Source organism: Telmatherina bonti, assembly GCF_933228915.1.
Source record: "Telmatherina bonti genome assembly, chromosome: 22".
Taxonomy (NCBI): Eukaryota; Metazoa; Chordata; class Actinopteri; order Atheriniformes; family Telmatherinidae; genus Telmatherina; species Telmatherina bonti.
The window spans coordinates 27,285,975-27,291,974 of record NC_136631.1 but is presented as its reverse complement, the minus strand read 5'-3'; the positions used below and the strand labels follow the sequence as shown (position 1 = coordinate 27,291,974).

At 48.0% G+C, this 6,000-nt stretch overlaps 1 protein-coding gene across 1 annotated transcript in view; it reads right to left on the bottom strand.

Annotated features, from left to right (window-relative positions):
* npas3 (neuronal PAS domain protein 3) overlaps nucleotides 1-6,000 on the bottom strand; it is a gene marked incomplete at both ends in the record, with an annotated part of 363,696 nt that overhangs the window by 258,726 nt on the left and 98,970 nt on the right. The window lies entirely within an intron of this gene.

Sequence of the window (6,000 nt, the reverse complement as noted above, 5' to 3'; positions counted from 1 at the left end):
ATGCCCTTTTTATCACTTTAAGTGCATCGTATTTGAATGAACTAGTCCGCATTGTACATCTCCATAGAAATACAATGGATCTGCACCAAAGATAAAGGCTTATAAATGTGTTTGGTCCTTAACATAGTCCACAATGTGGGGAGGGAGGTCTTCGGCATGAGGCTCGGGCTGATGGATGCCGCTTGCGGCTTTAATTAATATTGTCACTCAATTGTAATTTGCAGAAAAATAAGACAAATAACTTATATGATGACCGAGCTCCTCACCCTATCTTTAAGGGAGAACCCGGCTACCCTGCGGAGGAAACTCATTTCAGCCGCCTGTATACGAGATCTCGTTCTTTCGGTCACGACCCACAGCTCATGATCATAGGTGAGGGTAGGAAAGTAGATCGACTGGTAAATCGAGAGCTTTGGCTTCTGGCTCAGCTCCTTCTTCACCACGACAGACCGGCACAGAGTCCGCATTACTGCAGACGCCACACCGATCCGCCTGTCGATCTAACGCTCCATCCTTCACTCACTCGTGAACAAGACCCGGAAATATTTAAACTCCTCCACTTGAGGCAGGACCTGACTCCCGACCCGGAGAGGGCAATCCACCCTATTCCGGCTGAGGACCATGGTCTCAGATTTGGAGGTGCTGATTCTCATTCCAGCCGCTTCACACTCGGCCGTGAATCGCTCAAGTGAGAGCTGGAGATCACGACCAGATGAAGCCAACAGGACCACATCATCTGCAAAAAGCAGGGACCCAATCTTGAGACCACCAAGCAGGATCCCCTCAACACCTCGGCTGCACCTAGAAATTCTGTCCATTTAAGTTATGAAAAGAATTGGTGATAAAGGGTCCAACCCTCACTGGAAATGAATCCGACTTACTACCGGCAATGCGGACTAGCTCTGGCACCTGTCGTACAGGGTCTGGAGAGCTTGTACAAGTGGGTCTCCCCCACAGGAACCTCCAGTGGACACAGTCAAACGCCTTCTCCAGGTCCACAAAGCACCTGTAGACTGGTTTGGCAAACTCCCATGCCCCCTCCAGGACCCCAAGGCTGAGGAGTGTGATTCCCCTGTAATTGGAACACACCCTCCGGTCTCCCTTCTTAAAAAGGGGGACCACCACCCCAGTCTGACAGTCCAGCGGCACTGTCCCCGATGTCCATGCGATGCTGCAGAGGCGTGTCAGCCAGGACAGCCCCACAGCATCCAGAACCTTAAGGAACTCTGGGCGGATCTCATCCACCCCCGGGGCCTTGCTGCCAAGGAGCTTTTTAACCATCTCAGCGACTTCAGCCCCAGAGATAGGAGAGTCCACCCCTGAGTCCCCCAGCTCTGCTTCCTCATCAGAAGACATGGTGGGATTGAGGAGGTTGGTTGAGCCATCACCTTATCGTGGTGTAGGGGTTTGTGTGTCCCTATGATACAAGCAGCTATGTTGTCAGGGGCTTTACACAACTGGTAGGGTTAACCATGGCAAACAGGTGTCTATGGGAGGGACCACACTAAGTACGGCTCAAAGACCCCTATGATGAATACAACCATGGGCACAAATGTTCCCTTGCCCGGACGCGGGTTACCGGGACCCCCCTCTGGAGCCAAGCCTGGAGGTGGGGTACGAGAGCGAGCGTCTGGTGGCCGGGCCTTTGCCCGAGGGGCCCGGTCGGGCTCAGACAGAAAGGGTTACATGGGCCCCACCTCCCGTGGGCTCACCATCTGCGGGAAGAGCCGTAGGGGTCGGATGCAGTGTGAGCTGGGTGGCAGAAAGAGGAGGGGACCCTGGCGGTCTGATCCCCGGCTGCAGAAGCTGGCTCTAGGGACGTGGAACGTCACCTCTCTGGTGGGGAAGGAGCCTGAGCTTGTGCGCGAGGTTGAGCGGTTCCGACTAGATATAGTTGGACTCACCTCAAAGCATGGTTTGGGCTCTGGAACCAGTACCCTCGAGAGGGGCTGGACCTTCTTCCACTCTGGATTTGCTCATGGTCAGAGGCGGCAAACAGGTGTGGGCATTCTCATCAGCCCCCAGCTTGGTGCCTGCACGTTGGGGTTTACCCCGGTGGATGAAAGGGTAGTTTCCCTCCACCTTCGGGTGGGGGGACGGGTCCTGACTGTTGTCTGTACATATGCACCAAACAGCATTTCAGAGTACCCACCCTTTCTGGAGTCCTTGGAGGGAGTGCTGGAGGGTGCTCCTTCTGGGGACTCCATTGTTCTGCTGGGGGACTTCAATGCTCACGTGGGCAATGACAGTGAGACCTGGAGAGGAGTGATTGGGAGGCATGGCCCCCCCCTCTGAACCAAAATGGTGTTTTGTTATTGGACTTCTGTGCTCGTCATGGATTGTCCATAACAAACACCATGTTCCAACATAAGAGTGTCCATATGTACACCTGGCATCAGGATTCCCTGGGCCGCAGTACGATGATCGATTTTGTAGTCATATCGTGGACCTGTGGCCACATGCCTTGGACACTCGGGTGAAGAGGGGGGCGGAGCTTCAACTGATTACCACCTGGTGGTGGGTTGGCTCAGATGGTGGGGGAGGAAGCCGGTCAAATCTGGCAGGCCCAAACGTGTTGTGAGGGTCAGCTGGGAACGTCTGGCTGAGTCCCCTGTCAGAGTGAGCTTCAACTCCCACCTTCAGCAGAGCTTCAATCATGTTCCGAGTGAGGTAGGGGACATTGAGTCTGAATGGGCTGTGTTCCATGCCTCTTGAGGCAGCTGATAGATACTGACAGGCTAAGCGGCATGCAGCTTCGGCGGTTGCCAAGGCAAAAACTCGAGCGTGGGAGGAGTTCGGCGAGGCCATGGAGAATACATAGACATCAAAAGAATAACTATTTTTCTTAAAAATTATCTTAGAAAAATACTTCATTTTATGAAAAATGAGCATAAAATATATAGTTATGCAAAGTTTTGAGCAACGTTGTAAAAGATAAAGGCTGAGAACAAAATAAAACTAACATAGCTGAAATTCATGCAGGGGTGAAGCAGAGTTTTCACTGAATACACACAAACACAACAGATTACAGACTAACATAGCAGTTTGAATGTGCCCAGGTAATCATTACTAAAAGGTAAAATATTAGAAATGTTTAAATAAAAACTGCAAGTAATCTAGGTTGTTTTTTCAGAACAGTTAATGGGAACAGCATTCAGGCAGCCTCTGTCTAATACAGAAAGCATTTGGGCTTAATAAAGAGTCCAGCTACAGATAACTGCAGGATATTCCACCATCATAACAAACAAGAGTCCAAATGACCTGAAAAAAGGTGAAAATCGAGAAAGTCGAGGTTTGTGAACTTTCATTGTTTGAGTTGTTGAAGTAAACACAGTGATTGATCCTGCGCTCCACTTCCTCCTGTTTATTCAGTTCTAATAATCTTTTTAAGCATCCTGATTGTTGGTTTTAATGACAACCTAAGAGATCGGCCTCAAAAAACAAGCTGGAACACAAACACAGAACATCACGTTCTAACTTCAAAAGACAGAATTACTTATTTTCGCTGACAGATACACATTTTCTTTAGTATAAAGTTATACAATCCATGATTAAAGTGTTTCCTGCCAAATAATAACATAGTACGTCATGAATGATCAAGATATAAAAGACAAAGTACCAGTAAGGGTTGAATTATTAAATCTGGTATGTTCTTTAAGAAAAAAGACATGAATGGAAAGAAGGTGAGTCTGGTGTGGTTGGGAAGTTTGGAGTGAAAAAGCTGAACAGGTAAGTAGGATGAGGTGACAGAGGAGGTGTGGCATCAAAGCAAAGTCAGCATCGCACCAGGAGTTGAAAGATCTCACAACACAGAGCTGAAGCAGATGACGGAACAAAAGGAGATGGGAACGAAGACAAAACTCTGCAGCTCTACAAGGTAATCTGCTTCTTAAGTACATGCTTATACTGACGCCAGCGTCCGGCACTGCTGACACAGTCACAGTTATGTTTCATGCTTTAGAAGCTATTTGTTGGGCTGATTTGAAAATAACAAGTGTAACACACTAAATATGCTTTTCCTAATTTGTTCAATAATGTATTTATGAATGAATTCATGACTGTGGGCTGCACGGCGTAGTTGTTAGGACTGTGGCCTCACAGCAAAACAGTTGCTAGTTTGAGCCTTGGCCAAGGGGGAGGCTCAACGGTGGCCTTTCTGTGTGGAGTTTGCATGTTCCCCCCATGTATTCGTGGGTTCTTTCTGGGTTCTCCGGCTTCCTCCCACCATCCAAAGATATGATGTTGGGTTACCTGGTTACTCTAAATCCTCCCTTTGAGTGAGTTTGAATGGTGTCTCTCTGTGTAGTCCTGTGATGGACTGGAGACCTGTCCAGGTGATTGCTGGGATAAGCTCCAGCTTCCTGTATCTTATTATTATAGTGTAATAAATAAACCTTCTTCTGATCCAGGACTTGGAGCTACTAAAGACCTTGATCCAAACTCCCCTTTATTTCTGCAATTCTTAGCAAAAGCTGTTAAACTCAGCTGAGACGCAGTTCACACAGGAGCAGCCTGAGAAGTTTCAGACAGGGTTGAGAGCACATCACAACCACAAACTGCACCGCTGCGAGTTCTCAGCGGTCTAAACGTGGCCTCATTCACAGCAGGGGCAGTCCAGGTGTTTGATGTGGTTTGCTTTCACTCTGCAGTCTGCAGACCAAACCGCCAAGACAACATCCTGCAGTTACAACAACTGATCACTAGGGGGTGATATTCTGAGAAACAACTGCTGACTTGCAAGAAAGGAGAAAATCTGGCTCATTAATTAGCCAGGAACAAAAACATCTCATTTATAAACAAAGGAGCAGAAATAAAGTGATTCCATCTTGTGGTTTCTGGTTTTATGTTGGTGTTCAAACCTGATGTGGTTTTCATTATTTACCAGTGTAGGGATAATGGAGATCAACAGATGAACAGCTTCAGTATCAGAGTGATACAAGCTCTAAATTGGTCAGTCATGGTGAAAAGGGTCTGAACCAGAAAGTGAAGCTCTCACTTTACCAGCCATGTGCTGTGAATCACGACCAAAAGAAGAAGACTGTGGAAGCAAGCAACCAAAATGAGTTTCCTCCACTGATTAGAGAGTGAGCCGTCTGGGAAAGGCTCAAAGTATAGCTGCTGCAAGACCACATGCACACAGGCCAGATGACGGTCATCGGGCATCTGGTTAGGATGTCTCCTAGACTCCTGGAGAGGCGTTTCAGTCAGGTTCTACCAGCAAGAGGCTCCATGATGAACACTGGAAGGACTATGTCTGGCTGGCCTGGGATGGGCTGGGAATGAGAAGGGGATGAGAAAAGGGAGGTGGGGGATGTTCTGCAGAAAAGAGTATGGATAGATGAATGGATGAATAGATGGATGGATGGATAGATGGATGGATGGGTGGATGGATGGGTGGATGGATTGATAGATGGATGTATGGATGAATGGATGGATGGATGGATGGATGGATGGATGGATGAATGGAGTTGAATAGATGGGTGGATGGATGGATGGATGGATGATGGATGAATGGATGGATAGATGGATGAATGGGTGGATGGATGGATGGATGGATGGGTGGATGGATTGATAGATGGATGTATGGATGAATGGATGGATGGATGGATGGACGGGTGGATGGATGGATGGATGGATGGGTGGATGGATTGATAGATGGATGTATGGATGATGGATGGATGGATGTATGGATGAATAGATGGATAGATGGATAGATGGATGGATGGGTGGATGGATGGATGGATGGATGGATGGATGGATGGGTGGATGGATTGATAGATGGATGTATGGATGAATGGATGGATAGATGGATGGATGGGTGGATGGATGGATGGATGGGTGGATGGATTGATAGATGGATGTATGGATGAATGGATGGATGGATGGATGGGTGGGTGGATGGATGGATGGATGGATGGATGGGTGGATGGATTGATAGATGGATGTATGGATGAATGGATGGATGGATAGATGGATGGATGGATGGATGAATGGAGATGA